This window comes from Carettochelys insculpta, chromosome 14 (assembly GCF_033958435.1).
Source record: "Carettochelys insculpta isolate YL-2023 chromosome 14, ASM3395843v1, whole genome shotgun sequence".
NCBI lineage: Eukaryota > Metazoa > Chordata > Testudines > Carettochelyidae > Carettochelys > Carettochelys insculpta.
In genome coordinates this window covers 10,495,001-10,513,361 of record NC_134150.1, presented here as the reverse complement: position 1 = coordinate 10,513,361, position 18,361 = coordinate 10,495,001, and positions in this window count along the sequence as shown.

Below are 18,361 nucleotides of genomic sequence, written 5' to 3'. Positions count from 1 at the left end.
TGGGGGGAATTCAAGATGTGTGTGTGGGGAGGTGAGTGCACAGAAGGGGAAGGGGCTCAGGCACCTAACAAAAGAAGGGGGGGATTTGCGGGCACAAAGGGGAGGGAGAAGAGGGGGAACAAAGGGGGTGGCAGAGCCAACCAGAAAGGGGGGGGCAGGGGTATAATGGGAGGGATGTGCCCATGGGTGCCTGAGGGGTGGGCCCACAGCAGCTGCTGCATAGCCTCACAGAAACAGAGGAAGGAGGAAGGGGCAGATGGTCAGGGTGGGGCCCAGATGGAGAGGGCCCCAGTGGCAGCTGGGTGTGGGGGGGTGGCAAAGGAGGCAGTGGCTGCAGGGGTGGGGCAGGGACCACACCCTAACACCCCACCCCCAACTACGCAGCCACCCCTGTGGAGCCCTGGTGGAGAGGGACCCCACCTAAACTCACCCCCTCCCAGCCACTCCACAGCAAGCTGTGGAGGGAAAACCCAGCCACCGCCCAAGAAAGCCCCTTACCTCCTCCAAAGCAGTGAGGATGCAGCAGCCAGTAGATGGAAACAGTGGGCCCAAATGGAGAGCCAGAAAATTCCCCTCCAGAAGATGGAAAAAAGAGGGGGGGGAGGATACCCCCTTCCCTGCCAAGAGGCAGGGCAGCAAGAGTCCCCCCACACACCACCCACCCAGCAGCTCCAGAGGGAAACTAGTCAGGAAGTGTGGAGTTGGGGGAGGAAAGAAGCAACCTGCCCAAGGCAGGGAAAAGGAAGCTGGCCCAAGAAAGGGGCCAAAAGACAGTCCCAGACGGGGATGAAGCAGCCAAAGGCTGCCTGTCCCCCAGTACTCACCTTCCAACTGCGGGGCTCCCCAGGTGGGATCCCTGCAGCCTGGAGGAGAGAGGATTTCTGTTCCCTGTCTAGGCCCAGACCTTCACTGGTCAGATAGGCCCTCGGCTCCCTATAAAAGGCTCCCCATCTGGTAGCAGAGGGGAAGGTTTTGGGAGGTGCAGGAACGAGGAGCAGGAGCAGGAGCAGGAGCAAAAAGGTACCATGGGGAAGTGGTGGGTGAAGTGGCCCAGGGTGAGGCTACTACTTTGGGGCAGGGGTAAAGGTCCTGCCGGTTGCCTTTTGTTCTCATAGGGACCCTGGTCCGGAGTCCAGGGTAGAGGGCGGGTCTGGACTCCCCCCACCCTTCCCCCGAGGGATCACTTTACTGGAGCAGGCGTGGGCCTGCAAGGGGACTGGTATTATTCTCCCTGCACTGGTCCTGCCTATGATGAGGATGGCTTGCTAAGCGGAGACCCCTGCCTTTGGAAGGGCCTGGACAAAAGGGGGGCTTCCGTGAGTCTCTGAGGCAGCACAGATCCGCCAGGAAGCACAGGGACCCACAGAGGCTGAGAAGGGACTTTGTCACACAGTCAAGTAGCATTTTAAAGACTAAAAAAATAGTTTATTAGGTGAGCTTTCGTGGGACAGACCCATTTCTTCAGACCTAGCCATACCAGAACAGACTCAATATTTAAGGCACAGAGAACCAAAAACAGTAATGAAGGTGGACAAATCAGGAAAAAAAGATCAAGGTGAGCCAATCAGAGAGTAGAGGGGTAAAAGGGGTGGGGGAGGTCAAGAATTAGATTAAGCCAAATATGTAAACAAGCCCCTATAGTGACTCAGAACATTCCCATCCTGGTTCAAACCACGTGTTAATATGCTGAATTTGAATATAAAAGACAATTGGCAGTCTCCCTTTCAAGAGTGGTGTGAAAATTTTTCTTCAGTAACACACAAACTCTTCAGTCATTAACAGAATGGCCCACTCCATTAAAATGTTGACTAACCAGTTTGTGGATCTGGAGTGTTTTTATGTCTGTTTTGTGTCCATTAACTCTTTGTCTATGGGAATTTGAAATCTGTCCAATATACAAAGCATCTGGACATTGTTGGCACGTGATAGCATATATGATGTTAGTTGAGGAACATGAGAATGTGCCCTTGATTCTGTGAGTAACCTGGTTAGGTCCAGTGATGGTATTTCCCGAAAAGATTTGTGGACAAACTGGCAGTGGGCTTTGTTGCAAGGAAAGGTTCCAGGACTGGTATTCCTGCAGTATAGACTGTGGCTGTTGGTGAGAATCCTCATAAGGTTGGGAGGTTGTCTGTAGGAGAGAACAGGCATGTCACCCAGGGCCTTCTGGAGTGTGGCATCCTGATTAAGGATAGGTTGTAGGTCTTCAATAATTCGTTGCAGTGGTTTGAATTGGGAGCTGTAGGTGATGACCAGTGGTGTTCTGTTCTTGGCTTTTTTGGGCATATCTTGGAGTAGCTGGTGTCTGGGTATTCATCTGGCCCTGTTGATTGTTTGTTTTTTTATTTCTCCTGGTGGGTAATTCAGATTTACGAATATTTGGTAAAGATATTGTAGTTTTTGGTCACTGTCAGTTGGATCAGAGCAAATGCGATTGTACCTAATTGCTTGACTGTTTGCAGGATGGAAGCTAGAAGGGTGTAAGTAAGTATAGCGATCAGTGGGTTTCTGGTACACTGTGGTACCAATGAGGCCATCCTTGATTTGTACTGTAGTGTCCAGGAAATGTATCTCTTGCATGGAGTAATTGAGGCATATGATGACAGTGGGGTGCAGATTGTTAAATCTCGGTGGAATTCTTCTAGAGTCTCTATACCATGGGTACAAATCATAAAGATGTCATCAATGTATCTTAAGTAGAGAAGGGATAATAGGGGACAAGAGCTGAGGAATCATTGTTCCAGGTCAGCCATAAATATATTAGCATACTGTGGGGCCATGCGGGTGCCCATAGCAGTTCCACTAATCTGGAGGTATAAATTGTCCCCAAACTGGAAATAATTGTGGGTGAGAACAAAGTTAAAGAGGTCAGACACCAGACTGGCTGTGGTGACATCGGGGATGGTATTTCTGATTGCTTGTAATCTGTCTTTGTGTGGAATATTAGTGTACAGAGCCCCTACGTCCATTGTAGCAAGGATGGCTTTGTCAGGAACTTTTCCAATGTTTTGTAATTTCCTCAGGAAGTCAGTGGTATCTCAGAGATAGCTGGGAGTGTTGGTGGCATAGGGTTTGAGGAGGGAGTCCACGTAACTGGATAGTCCAGTGGTAAGGGTGCCAATACCCGAAATGATAGGGCATCTGAGGTTTCCAGGTTTGTGGATTTTGGGAAGTAAATAGAATAATCCAGTCTGGGGCTCACACGGTGTGTCTGACTGAATAAGGTCCCGAATAGCAGCAGGGAGTTCCTTAAGTGGTTGCTGTAATTTCCTTTCGAATTCCAAAGTGGGATCAGCGGAGAGAGGTCTGTAAAATGTGGTGTTGAAGAGCTGTCTGGCTGCCTCATGTTCATAGTCTGACTTATTCATGATGACAACAACATCCTCTTTGTCAGCTGGTTTGATTATAATGTCTAGGTTATTTTTGAGACTGTGGACAGCATAGCATTCAGCGTAGTTGAGATTGTGTCTCATTTGGCATTGTTTGTGTATAATGTCAACCTGAGCATGGTTGCGGAAGCACTGTATGTAGAAATCCAGACTTTCACTACAACCCTCAGGGGGAATCCACATAGAGTTCTTCTTCTTTTGTTGTTGGTAAGAGGGGTCGAGAGAGTCAGTGTGGAAACCCAGTGTGGAAAGACTGCTGGTTTGAGCCTCTATGCAGAGATCCTGCTCTTCTGAATCTGACCAATCTGATTAGCTTGTACAATGAGGACCTAAGAAAGTCAATGGATGTGATATACCTTGACTTTAGCAAAGATTTTGATACAGTCTCCCACAACATTCTTGTCCATGAATTAAGGAAGTATGGACTGGATACATGGACTGTAACATGGATAGAAAGCTGGCTTGACAGACAAGCCCAACAGGTAGTGATTAATGGCTCAATGTCTGGTTGGTGGTCAGTTTCAGGTGGAGTGCCCCAAGGATCGGTTCTAGGGCCAATACTATTCAACGTCTCTATTAATGACCTGGATGAGGGGAGGGATTACACCCTCAGCAAATCTGCAGATGGCACTGAACTTGGGGGTCAGGCAGACACATTGGAGGGTAGGGATAGGGTCCAGAGTGACCTGGATAAATTGGAAGATTGGGCCAAAAGAAATCTGATGAAGTTCAACAAGGAGAAGTGCAGAGTCCTGCACTTGGGATGGACGAATCCCAAGCACTGTTACAGGCTAGGGACTGCTGGCTAAGTACCAGTGCAGCAGAAAAGGACCTGGGGATTATAATGAATGAGAGGCTGGATATGAGTCAACAGTGTGCCCTTGTAGCCAAGAAGGCTAATGGTATATTGGAGTGCATTAGCGGAAGCATTTCCAGCAGATCTAGAGAAGTCATTATTCCCCTCTACTCGGCATTGGCGAGCCCACATCTGGAGTATTGCATCCAGTTCTGGGCCCCCCGGTGTAGAAAGGATGTGGAAACATTGGAGAGGGTCCAGCAGAGGGCAACAAAAATGAGTAAGGACTGGAGCACACGACCTATGAGGAGAGGCTGAGGGATTTGGGCTTATTTAGTTTGCAGAAGAGGAGAGTAAGGGGAGATTTGATAGCAGCCTTCAACTTCCTGAAAGGGGGCTCTAAAGAGGAAGGAGAGAGACTGTTCTCAGTGGTGACAGATGGCAGAGCAAGGAGCAATGGTATGAAGTGACAGAAGGAGAGGTGTAGGTTGGATATTAGGAAAAACTATTTCACCAGGAGGGTGGTGAAGCACTGGAATGCATTACCGAGAGAGGTGGTGGAATTTCCATCCCTAAAGGTTTTTAATTCCTGGCTTGACATAGTCCTGGCTGGGATGATTTTGTTGGGGTTGATCCTGCTTTAGGCAGGGGCTGGACTTGATGACCTTCTGAGGTCCCTTCCAGCTGTAGCATTCTGTGATTCTTCCACACCTTATGCAGCAAATTGAAACAGCTGAAAGGAAATCATGAGCAGATTATAGGACAAGGGAGTGGCATCTCACAGAAAGACAAGGGACTTTTCCTTAAGACCGTTCAATCTACAGTAGGGTTGCAACATTCCTGAGGGTTTGGTGTGGAGATCCCTCATGAAAGTTGAATTTTGTGAATATCATTTCACAAATATCATTTTACCCTGGCTGGGGGAGAGGAACTTGGCAGGCTCCTGGGCAGCAGCAGGGGGAGGTGGAGACAAGTGGCGGGACTGTGAGGAGCCAGTCGGTGGTCAAGCCCTGCCCCTGGCTGGAGGCAGGGTTGAGCACCCTGCTCTGTACAGGCCGGGCTGGGGCCAGCAGCTGCCTTTGTAGCGTGGGCCATGTGGGCGCTGCAGCTGCTGGAGCTGGGCCCTGTTCCTGCCCAACTTCCAGCACAGGTCCCGCAGCCCCACACCATGGCCTCGCCCATGCCCTCCACTGCTCCGACCACAGCCCCAGGATGTGCAGCCTCCCGTGTTCCCCTCTCAGAGCCCTGGGAAACAGCCCCTGGCACTCCTCCCCAGGAGCCCCTGAGAAGTGGCAACCACCAGCACTCCTGAGCCCAGAGCCCCACGGAAGCAGCAGCCACTGGCACTCTGGGTTTGGAGCCCTGGGGAAGTGGCAGCTGCTCATGAATAATTGAATTCATGAACGTTAAATTCATGAATGTTGCGATCTTGCTATACTGGGTTCGATGCTGCAGACACTGATCTGTAGATCCCCTTGACTTCACTGGAAGGTGTGGGCCCAGCAGTTTCCTTTATTATTTCAATGGACAGGACATTAGTACTGAAGTCTCCAGCAGTGGGACTGGTTTCCACTGTGTTATGCATACAGTTTTGCCAACCTCACACATTCAAAAGTCGTGACTCAGGAGTGAAACCCCCATGATTTTAAAAAATACATTTTGGGCCTTTTCCTTTTGGTTTTGAGTCAGTTGGGTACATTTGAATGATATTTTCAAATCTCTTCCCATAAACACAAAAGCTAGAAATATGAGCTGGTCAGAGAAAGAATGATGGAACCATGTGGTATTGAAATATGCAGTTCCACCAAAAATCAAAAACACTGTGTGAAAGCAAGTTGATTTGCCAGATTTTTCCCCTCTAAGAAAAAATTTCTGACAACACTGAAATATGACATTTGGATATTTTTGGGATTGAATATTTTCAATTTGTTTTAAAATGATTTTTCATTTCTATTTTTTAATTATGTTATAATACTAAAAAGTCATTATGTTTCAATTTTGTTGCCATATAATATTTTGATTGACATGAAATGAAATGTGGGGGGGGCATAATTTTCCTTCATGGAGAATTTTTAAATTGGGAGGAGGAGGCATTTTTTTTCTGATGTGGAATGAATCCAAACTTCAAAAATTGTGAAATCCTTTTTGAAGCCAAGTATCTAGCCTCCACACAGGACTACAAAAAGGACTTAGAATATGAAAACAGAGTCTCACACCATCACTTTGAGAGGGGAAAAGCTGAAAACAAACACTAATAACAACAAGACTTGTGATAAAGTCAGAGCAGTTGGAAACACTATAGGTGTTCTACATGAAAGGAAAACAAAGACAGTCTATCTCAAAGAGATTACAAAATAAATAAGGCAATAGTTTTAGCTCCCTTTTTCAGCTGGGGAACTTGAGCAAGGAGATTGTTTCCACAGAAGATCTATCACATAACCTAGAACTTTGAAACTAAATCTTGTGTAACCCAGTATTGGGCCTTAATCACAAGGGCATTATTTTTATCTGCAGTGTAATCCCCTTGTTTCTTCAGTCTCTGTGAGCTTTTGAGGACACACCCTTTATACTAATGTCCTCTGTCCCACTAAACCAAGCGAGCAGAATTGTCTGAATTGCCTATCAAGCACATTATTAGTGCTAATGTATTTGTATTTTTCCCCTATAAATGGATCAATGTGTCCCAGTATACTAGAATATAATACTGTTACACTATTTGCTACTGTCTGCATGGCACCTCAGATTGCAAAAAATCCAGTTCCCTTTGCCAGCTAATTTTCTGACTCTCTTCATGTCTGTGTGAGGAGGGTGGGGTTAGGTATTATGTTGTGCACAAACTCCAAGCCCAAATTCAGCTGTGTTTATAGACCTTCCATTTCTCAGAGGCACGGGGTGCAAACACACATAATACATATCAGTCAAGTCTGATTGCAGAGGAAGGAGGCAACAATGCTGGACTAATTATTTTCTTGACCTGATGGGTTTTATTTTATTTACCTCTATGTTGAAGAAGCTAAACAAGCTGACATGAAAGAGAGATATGTGTCCTAAGTGGAATAATGCAAATTGAGGCAACACCTTTGATTTTGCATATACCAGGTGACTAAGATAATTCAAAATCATTATTTATTCTTTATGGTTTTTATTTGGGCTCAGAATGCCAAGGTTCAATTTTCCTATTTTCCCCCTTTGCTTAATATTTGTTACAGTTGCATTTTTTCAAACCATTTACTGTCTGGAGGGTAAGTAGAGTGACACTGCTCATAATGTGCAAATAAATGTGAAATAAGCTAGTCAGCTCAAGTGGAATGAATTACTGTTGCTGGTAAAATAAGGCAAGAGGGAACAGCTGCCTTGGGAGCTGAAAAAGACTCTAGCAGGTACTGCTATTGAACGACTGGAATAGCACTTACTATGATTTATCAAAGACTACTTGAAAGCACTTCTAAGGCATTAAATAGGCATGAAAAGAGGCTTTAGTGGCAACGGGACTATGCCAGAACTGAGTGATTAGGAGACTCAAAAGCTTGACCCTAGCATGCAGCCTATGAGCAAGTGAAGCCAAAAATCTTCAAAGACTTGTGGAAGAGACTGCAGAGCACAGTCAATTTAGGTGACAAGAGGGGATGGCCACAAAGTCGTTAGGCTCCTGTTACTAAAGATGTACAGCACAACAGTGGAAAAAGAAATCAGCCTCTCATGACTACCAACACAGCCGTGTGTCATAATGTCAATGGATCTTTAAAAAAGGGCTTTGTACATGAAAAATTCTTTAAATGAAAGAACTTAAAATATTTAAAATCCAGCGCTGTTGTGATCTTAGAGGGCGATTTGCTGCACCCCATGTTCTCACAGATAGTCTGCACTTATGTTAATGCTTTTGTGGCAGAAGCTGGAGCTATGGTCCTGGATAATGTAGAGCTCCTGTCAGGCCCTTTTTCCTGCACAGTTCTTGTCTCATACGGATGTCAGGTCATAACTTTGTTTTGTGCAGACAAGTATCATGCTTCCAGATCACATGTGCACTACCACTGCTTCCCCTATTGAGGTCAAGGAAATGTTCTGATGTAAAAATAACAGGTCTTACCGCACATAGGTCTCATTGACTCTTCTACACAAAATACCGTATGTAATAGCTCACTTGACCCACTTAGCAGCACAAAGCTCTTGCCTTCTCTGTGGATGATCTCACAGCCAGAAGTGTTCTAACAGCTCTGGCCCAACAGAAGTATTTCACAGGTATGGGACATACTAGTCCAATCATCTGTACAGTGAATGACTGCTGATTACCCATCCCTGTTTGTATGCTTTTGGATCATTCAAGTGAGGAGTACTGCTAACTGCAGTGCCAAGGTATCAGGGCCAAAAGGTTCTGGGTGCCCTGAAGAGACATTCTGTTTTGTCCCATGCAGGAAAGTGGAGACAACATGAAATATGTCCAGAACTGGTGTGTGCATTTTTAAGTCCATGGAACTTACATCATTTTCTCAGAGCTCTCAGCATGAAGCAAACTGTACTATGTACCACATGGCACTGAAACAAGGAAGATTAATATGATTTTATTTCTACTTACCTTTGGTGGGTGGTATCACTAAACCAATCACTGCTCAATTTAAAAGGCAAGGGAAAGAAATGGTAAAAATACCAAGGGCTTTGTATCCTTCTTTAGGCGGCTTCTCATCTTACAGCAAATGTCTGCAAAAGCTACTAATTATTTTCTCATTCCATAAGATGCAATCCTACGAGCTGTTATATAGCATACTAGATCTCAGAAGGCTTTATAAAGAAGATGAGTATCTTTATCCCCGATTAACAGATAAGGAAACTGAAGCACAGAGTTTTATATTACCTTCCCAAGGTCAGCCAGCAGGCCAATGGAAACAGAATCCAGATCTTCTGATTCCAGTGCTCTATCCACTACTCAGATTTCTTCTGAAGAAGGATGATCTGGTGGACCAGGATTGAGACGATCACAGTTCAAACCCCAATTGTGCCATGGACTTCTGGGATCTCGGGTAAGTCATAGCCTCTCTCTGCCTCCATCCAGAAAATGGGGATAACAGTATTTGTTTTATCTTTAGGGGCAAGGACTGTTTCTTACTGTGTATGAATAACTAGTAAATAGGCTCAGAGGGGTAGCTGTCTTAGTCTGTAGCTTAACAAACAAAGGAGCCATGTAGCACTTTAAAGACTAACAGATTTATTAGGTAATGAGTTTCAGGGGTAAGACCCAGTTCCTTGGCTTATTGAAGTAGTTAGTTAGAATCCAGGGTTTACATAGCAGGGTGAAAGTGTTTGTGTGTGTGTGTGAAGATTGCTCAACATCTTTATTAATGAACTGGATGAGGGGATGGACTGCGCCCTCAGCAAATTTGCAGATGACACTATGCTAAGAGGTCAGGTAGATACATTGGAGGGGCCAGAGTGACTTAGATAAATGGAAGGATTGGGCCAAAAGAAATCTGATGAGATTCAACAAGGACAAGTTCAGAGTCCTGCACTTGGAGTGGAAGAATCCCAAGCACTGTTACAGGCTAGGGACTGATTGGCTAAGTAGGACTGCAGCAGAAAAGGATCTGGGGATTACAGTAAGTGAGAGGCTGGATATGAATCAACTGTGCTCTTGTAGCCAAGAAGGCTAAATGGTATATTAGGATGCATTAGGAGAAGTATTTCAAGCAGATCCAGAGAAGTTATTATTCCCCTCTATTTGGCACTGGTGAGGCCACATCTGGAGTATTGCATCCAGTTCTGGGACCCCCCCAGTATACAAAGGATGTGGATGCTTTGGAGAGGGTCCAGCAGAGGGCAACAAAAATTATTAAGGGGCTGGAGCACATGACTTCTGAGGAGATACTGAGAGATTTGGGCTTGTTTAGTTTGCAGAAGAGAAAACTGAGGGGAGATATGATAGCAGTCTTCAACTTCCTGAAGGCAGGATCTAAAGAGGATGGAGAGATGCTGTTCCCAGCAGTGAAGGTTGGCAGATCTAGGAGCCGTGGTCTGAAATTACAGAGGGGAGCTGTAGGTTGGATATTAGGAAAAACTATTTCACTAGGTGAGTGGTGGAGAACTGGAATGTGTTACCTAGAGAGGTGATGGAATTTTCTTCCCTAGAGGTTTTTAGTTCCTGTCTTGACAAAGTCCTGACTGGGATGATTTGGTTAGGGTTGATCCTGTTTTGAGAAGGCGGCTGGACTTGATGACCTCCTGAGGTCTCTTCCAGCCCTCGCATTTGACTACTTGGATGCATTAGGAGGAGCATTTCGGGCAGATCTAGAGAAGTAGTTATTCCTCTTTATTTGGCACTGGTGAGGCCACATCTGGAATATTGTGTCCAGTTTTGGGCCCCCCAGTATAAAAAGGATGCGGATTTGCTGGAGCAGGTTCAGCGAAGGGCAAGAAAAATGATTAAGGGTCTGGAGCACAAGACCTATGAGGGTAGGCTGAGGGATTTGGGCTTGTTTAGTTTACAGAAGAGAAGACTTAGAGGTGATCTAATAGCAGCCTTCAACTTCCTGAAAGGGAGCTCTAAAGAGGAGGGTGAGAAACTGTTCTCAGTGGTGTCAGATGGCGGAACAAGGAGTAATGGTCAGAAGTTGAAGAGGGAAAGGTGTAGGTTAGATATTAGGAAAAACTTCTTCACCAGGCAGGTGGTGAAGCATTGGAATGTGTGGCCTAGAGAGGTGGTGGATTCTCCATCCCTTGAGGTTTTTAAGTCCCGGCTGGACAAGGTCCTGGCTAGGATGACTTAGTAGGGGTTGATCCTGCTTGAAGCATGGGGCTGGACTAGATGACCTCCTGAGATCCCTTCCAGCCCTATGATTCTGTGATTACAGCTCTTTTCACATCTGAGACATCATTTCCAGGTCACCCTTATAAGAATCTGTCTCTAGGCTATTTTGGGCTTTAATTCAAGATTCTACTCTTCAGAGCACTCACAGATTTGCTTTTTTCCAGTAGAACAAAGTCAGTGTTCCACACCACTCACCCAGGCTTCCTCAGCTGGGGCAGTTGCCCTCTCTCATGAAAACTCCCTTCTGGTCCGATTCCTTTCCGCTGAGCATGGCTTCCTGAAACCCTCTGCTTGGGCCTGCTGCAAGGGAACATCCCTCTCTGTTCCATTAACCCAGACCCATCAGCATCAGCTCTCTTGTTTGGAGTTCAGCTTCTCTTAGGAACTAGGGGAAGAACCAAACTGCCTAGAAAGCTCTGCACAAGCTCTCTTGTAGCTTGACAAGAGTTTCCCAGCTTTGGCCAGTTCTCATCAACAACTGTCTTTACCTTTTGGTTTTTCCCAGGAGTTCTATTGTCCAGCTGTCTTATGCTGCTCCCATTTCTCTCTGGATCTTGCCATTTGTCTCATTTTTCATATTCATATTTTCCCTTCCTCTGTCTCCTTTTTTATATGACCCAGGTCCTGTCTCTTAATCTGAACTGATGAGTCACAAGCGCACTTGACCCCACTTCCTCATAAAGGAACCAGCCATCTATGGCATTTGGGGATTTTTTTGGGGGGGGCGGGCTGAGGGTGGAAATTCTGAAAGCTGTAAAATTTCAGTCTAAGATCTTTTTTTTTTTTATTTGAAATGCCTGCGTGGTGCCTCAGGGAGGTTGTACTAGGCATGTTGCATGTCCCTGTTCTCCTTTTCATGCTGAGTTCCTCACTTGGACTGTATTTTCCATTATGCACTATGATCAGGGACTCCCACAATGCATTGTGGTAGCTTTGTGAAAAGGGAGGCATCATGAGAGATGTAATCCAGATGGGGAATCTGGCTGACAGAAGTGAATGGATGCAAGCACCCAAACTATTATTCCCACAAGACACCAGGATGATATTTCTAAACTGAAATATTCTGATTTCAGATTAAAGCCTTCAGGCATTGATTTTTCAGCTCTTTTTTTTTTGCTGAAAAGTCATAATTTACCATGTGGGAAAAACATTTTCCAACCAGCTTTTGTTAACCCTCTGCATTTTTACTGGATTTAAAATATTACTTGTATAAAGCAGATAACACTTCATCTTACAGGAGTATTATATCAAGTGAAAAAACAATTGTAACCCAGACATTGCTTTTGGCCAAATAAAAATCTGTCAAAATGCTGCAAATTTAGGTAGTGATTGTCAGGAGAAGATGTGTCCCTAAAAGGCTTTTTATGCCAACTGGCAAAGGATATGCTCCACTGAGACTATTGAGCAGCATCTTATAATGTAGCATATGACAACTGACAATATAGTGGTCATTAATATCAGTGGCACCTTACAGACTAACACATATTTTGGAGCATAAGCTTTCATGGGCAAAGACCCGCTGCAGCAGATGCATCTGATGAAGAGGCTGTTTGCCCGTGAAAGCTTATGTTCCAAAATATCTGTTAGTCTGTAAGGTGCCACAAGACTTCTTGCTGTTCTCGAAGCTCCAGACTAACATGGCTACCTCTCTGATATTAATATCACTGGCTGTGATACTATATTTACACTAGCTAAATCCCCATTCCTTGCCTCTAGAATATATTTTGAGAAATTATATCCATGACATTTACATAACTCTTTATACAAACTGCCATACATCCCACAATGGCTATGTCTACACTAGCATTCCTCTTTCGAAAGAGGTATGCAAATGAAAGAAATGGAAAATGCAAATGAGGCACATATTTACATATCTGGTACCTCGTTTGCATATTCTTCTTTAGAAAGAAGAAAAGCAATGTAGATGCGGCTCTTTTGAAAGTAATCCCCATCTTCAAAAGAACCATTCTTCCTATTTCCATTGGCTGCTGCAGGCAAATGTAAAGGGGCAGAAAGCATATTAAAATTATTCAAATTTCTGTGTTTCTGCAGGTTGCCAAACAAGACATCACTCTCCAAAAACTAACAGATATAGAGAAAGAACAGTTACTCCTGCTGTGACCAAAAGTCTGGAAAATTTACTAAAAAGCTTTGTGGTACCATGACACCAAATCGGTATCTGGTTGCCTGGCATGGCAAGGTGTGCTGCCATGGAAGCTGCAACCAGTCAGGCCTGCCCAAAAACCTAGTGAAAAAAATACAAGAGTGTCCGGATGAAGCCTTTGAGGAGATCTCCAAAAAGGAGAAGCACTGCATCCAATAAATATTAACACGTTGTTGTGAGGGGCACAGAACAATAACTAGGAAACCTGTACCCATACACAACCCTTGAGCTACACCCACCCACAATCTGCTTCTACTTGATCCAGGAGGCTCGGGGACTGGCATGTAGGGGACCAATTCCAGGTCTATGGTGAAGAGCTCCAAGTCCATCTGACACAACTTCCCCTGTTCCCTGCTCATTGGCCCCTTCCTCCTCTCCATTGCCCTCTTCCTCCAGTCCACCCAGCTCCTCTGGGCTAACCCCAAACTCCATATCAGGGCCTCCACAAGTGTGGTAATTCAGACTGGGATCCATGGTGGGCTTGCTCCCCATAACCATATTGCAGCTGTTGGTAATAGCGGCAGGTCCATGGAACTGCCCTGACCACTGGTTGGCTTTCTGGATTTTTTGATAGGCCTGCCGGAGTTCTTTCACCTTCACCCAGCATTGCATAGAGTCCTGGGATTAACCTCGGGTGGTCATCTCCTGTGACATCTGTTCATAGATGCCGCATTTATCTTGGCCACTTGAAGTCTCTTCGTCACTGATTGGTCTCCCCAAATATCAATAAGATCCAGAATCTGCTGGTGGGTCCAAGCTGGGGTTCTCATGTGAGCCTGGGAAGTGCTAGGCTGATCACTACCCTGAGTGCTCATGATTGCAGTAGGGGGCTGCTAATAATTGCTACTGATGCGATGCGACGCAACGGCTACTAATGCCATGTGATGAGATGGGCAAAGGCATTTTTTCATAATAAGCACCCTTTATATTTGCAGGGCTGGGCTGCTGAATTCCAATTCAAATACAAATTCAATCAAAACTTCGTGGGCTTCTTTTGACCTTGCTGCATTCCTGGCTGGAGAGCAAAGCACAGTGAAGAGGTCATACTTGGAAGGTCACTGTGTAGCTTTGTGGGATCCATACAGGACACTGCTGGAGGCTAATAAATTCAAACTAAGGACTTGGTGCTTCCATACTACCTTTGATATGAGATTTTAAATTTTAATTTGATGCTAAACCCATCTCATAATATCAATATTTTGTAATTGGTATTATGGCTCAATATATCAAGATAAAAATATTAACTGTGAAGACAGTAATGTTTTAATATATAGATAATGCCTTGAAAATTGATTTTATCTCATAGTGTAGATGCAGCCATAGTCTCAGCTCCAACAAAGCGATAACACACTGTCTTACAGATCTGAGCGCAGTGGCACATAGGAGTCATTGTTTTTCTTTCTCCCTCACAAGACTGTTGAGTGACATTCAAAAAAATGGGTACACACCAGAAAAAGAATGATCCATTCATCAATGCAATATGAATAGTTTGGGCAGTGTGGAAGGGGAATATTGATGTAGACTGGTGTGTGGCAGAATCCCCTGTCTTTATCTTCAGTCAAAAGAATGCCTAGCAGAAGAATTGCACAATGAACATGGAAAGCAGGATTTTCTTCTCTTTAGACCTCATGATAAATGACATTTCTCCAAACTGCTTTAGGACTTTACACAAAAAGTGGAGATCTCCCTCCCCATTTCTCAGGAAAGATTTAATGGCAAAGGGCGGTAAAGTGATTTCATATTACCACAACTTCATTATTTTTGTAAAATATACTACTGTCACTTACTAGCACTTTATGAAGTATTACCATAAAACAGATCTCCTACAGTCATTACTGTGAATTAGTGGTGTTCTACTCATTGCTTCTTAGAGAAGGAGACCCTGTTATCTTGTCTGAATCCAAACAAGGATTAAAAATATATTGAATAGCTGCTGCTATTGGGAAGTACTGTGCCACTATTTGCATCAGATATTTCCATAAGGTGCCGTATCCATTTTATTGTAATAATGGAGATCATGGTGTTTAAGTGAAGCCCTAAATGGTGTGGAATTTGGATCTAGGAGTCAACAGGTAGAGCTGCCCCCTCTCCCTACCCCAATACTGTATTTACATCAGGCCTGACACACTCATTACCCAAACAGATTTTATATATATATATATATATATATATATATATATATATATATATATATTACAGTAGTCATGAAAGGCATCATATGTAAACTAGTACCTTACTTTCCATGATGGTCCTGAAAAATCATTGTGTGTATATGGACAGACTGTATACAAAGAGTTCCAGATTTATGCTGGAATTTTTTCTTAGAAGGTGTTTAAGCAGAATATGAAACCCAGTTTGCCAAAGGACTTTGTATTTATCTGTCCATATGAGCTGGTTACCCGCACTTGGTGAAAGTACATTTATACATAAGATAAAAAAGTCACCAAGCTAAATAAGCAGGAGAAAAGACACTTTAACCATCAGATGAGGGGACATAATCTGTACCCTGGGAAGCCTTTTTGGCTCTTGAGGCAAAGACAGTGGACTTGGAGTGATATTAGGAAAGTAAAAGGACTCTGAGGCCTCGCCTACACTAGGAAATTAGGTAAGAATAATTCTATTTCTCAGAGGTATGAAAAATCTCCCTGCCCCTAAGTGACACAGTTAAACCAAACTAACCCTCTTGTAGATGGTACAAAGCTGATGAGAGAATTCTCCTATCAACCTTCTTAACACCTCTCAGGGAGGTGGAATATATAAGCAGTCAGAAGAAGTCCTCTGATCAGCATACATAGTATCTGCACTGAAGCACAGCTGACATGCATCTTGGCAATACTTGCTGAAGCAGAGGTGGGTAACAGTGGCTTACAATTCTTGAAATGCTGAGCAGGATGTCTATCCTGTGAGTCTATCCTTCTATTCTTATGATTCTGCTACAGTTGTAGTCAGTGGAGGGAGCTGTGCTAAAAGCCTCTGGAAAAGACCTGAAAGAAGGATGGTCTCTATGAAGCTCATCAGAATGTGTTAGCCTTCCAGGCAGGCTACGAGGTCCCTTTACTCTGATGGAGGGAATGGACACTAGTCAGACTTGGGAGATTTGATGAGATGCAGTTGATATATGGTGGGACATGGTTTTTCAAACATGAATATCAGTCAGTGTAACACTTTTTTCCATTAAAAACAAACATGAGATATCAGAAGTGTTGTAAGCATGACACTAGAAATAATTCTTTCTACTACACACTGATAAGACTTCAGCTGCAAATGTGTGCTCCGTTCTTGGTGCCACATTTCAGAAAATGAAGGAAGTCTAGATGAGAGCAAAAAGTTGTTAGTCTAGAAAACATGACCCTGTAGGAAGATTGAAACAGTTAGGTTTGTTTAGTCTGCTGAAAAGACAACTGAGGGGGGGCACTGTAACAGTTTTCAAGTATATAAAATGTTTTCACTAGGAGAAGGGTGAAGAATTGTTCTCAATAACCTCTGGGGATAGAACAAGAAGCAATCAGCTTAAATTTCGTCAAGGAAGAGTTATGTTGGACATTATTAAAAAAAAACTTCCTAACTGTTATGATAGGTGAAAACTGGAGCAAATTGCTTGGGAGGTTTTGGAATCTCCTTCACTGAAAGTTTTTAAGAACAGAGTAAACAAATATCTGGCAGGAATGGTCTAGTTATTACATACAAGGACATGCTGAAGGCACACAGTGAGGCATTGGTGTCGACACTTGGAAGAATCTTGCCCAACACCATCCCCAGTGGAGAATGGTAATCCATGAGATGGTGGCACAGTTTGAGAGGTCCTGCTGCAGTGCAGACAAAGGGAGGCGGAGAAGAAAAAAAGAGCATCAAAAACTGCCCCACGCCCCTCCATCAGCTACCAACAGCTGCCCCTTCTGTGACAAGATCTGTGGCTCCAGAACTGGGCTGATCAGCCATCAACAGACTCACAAATAGGAGGGTGACATGAAGACATCCTACTCATTACTGAGTGGTCACCAAGAAGACAAGAAGTTATTACAGAGTCCTGCCTTGAATGTAAGGGACTGGACTAGATGACCTTCTAGGTCCAATAAACTCCTACCCTTTTGTGATTCAATTTGACACTTTTACTTTAAGAGATGGCTTTCCAATAGAAAATGTAAGTCTGCTCCTCAGGTAAGTTCCTCAGGGGTCTTCACAGAGTAGCAGAATACAGACAGCTTCTGTGTTCCCTGCACATGTACACATGGAACAAATCAAGTAGCAGGTCAGGGCCTGCTAGTTCCTAATCTATATGAAAGGCATCCTAAGACATCCCAGTCAGCTCTGCAGTAGCCTGTACAGATTTAGGCTATCCCATTGCTTTTTACACTTTGCAGTGTGACTGGGACAGGAAAGCCACAGAGAGGAACCCCAATGGCAACAGCCACTTACAGACCAGCTGAAGAATCAATGAAGAATCTAGCTATTATAAATTCTGCCTCAAAGAAATTACAGTTGGGAACTTGAGTCTCATGCTCACCTTGGGTCTGTCCCATGAAAGCTCACCTAATAAATTATTTTGCTAGTCTTTAAAGGGCTACTTGACTGCTTTTTGTTTTGATAGTACATAGACTAGCGTGGCTCTCTCTCTGTTACTATTCCTTCCATAAGTGGTGGCTTTTCTCCTTTCCAGGATCCTGTCATGCCCTGTGATGAACTTGTTTTCTATGGTAAGCTAAGTGACCCCATAGAGCACTTCCTGCTCATTTTCCCTCCCTCCCAACAGAACAAAGCTACCCCCTCTCATCATTCACCAAGGCTGCCTGAAGTTCCGAACGAATTCTGTCCAGATTCGAACTTTTGCAGAATACTACTGAAGGCCACTTTCCATCAAGAATTCTGTGGAATTGTTTAAAAGAAGGGAAAAATCTCTTTGTTGAAATCCACTTTCAACAGCAAAGCTTCTCAAAGACTACTAGAGAAGATATCAAGTTTTAAACAGACATATGTTTGCCAAAGAGAAATTTCTGAAGGCACAATATTACTTGCCTGGTGACAATCATGCTACCCATTTTTATAAAGATAATTATACTCCCCCTTCAGAGACATCCAAAAATTTGTAATTTAGTGCTATCTCCAGCTAATTATATAAAGAACAAGGTTCTTCAGCATATGCACAGCTTTAGTTATGTCATCTCTGGAAAAGTCATGGGGGATTTAAAGCAGTGGAACTATAATTTAGCCAGTCAAAA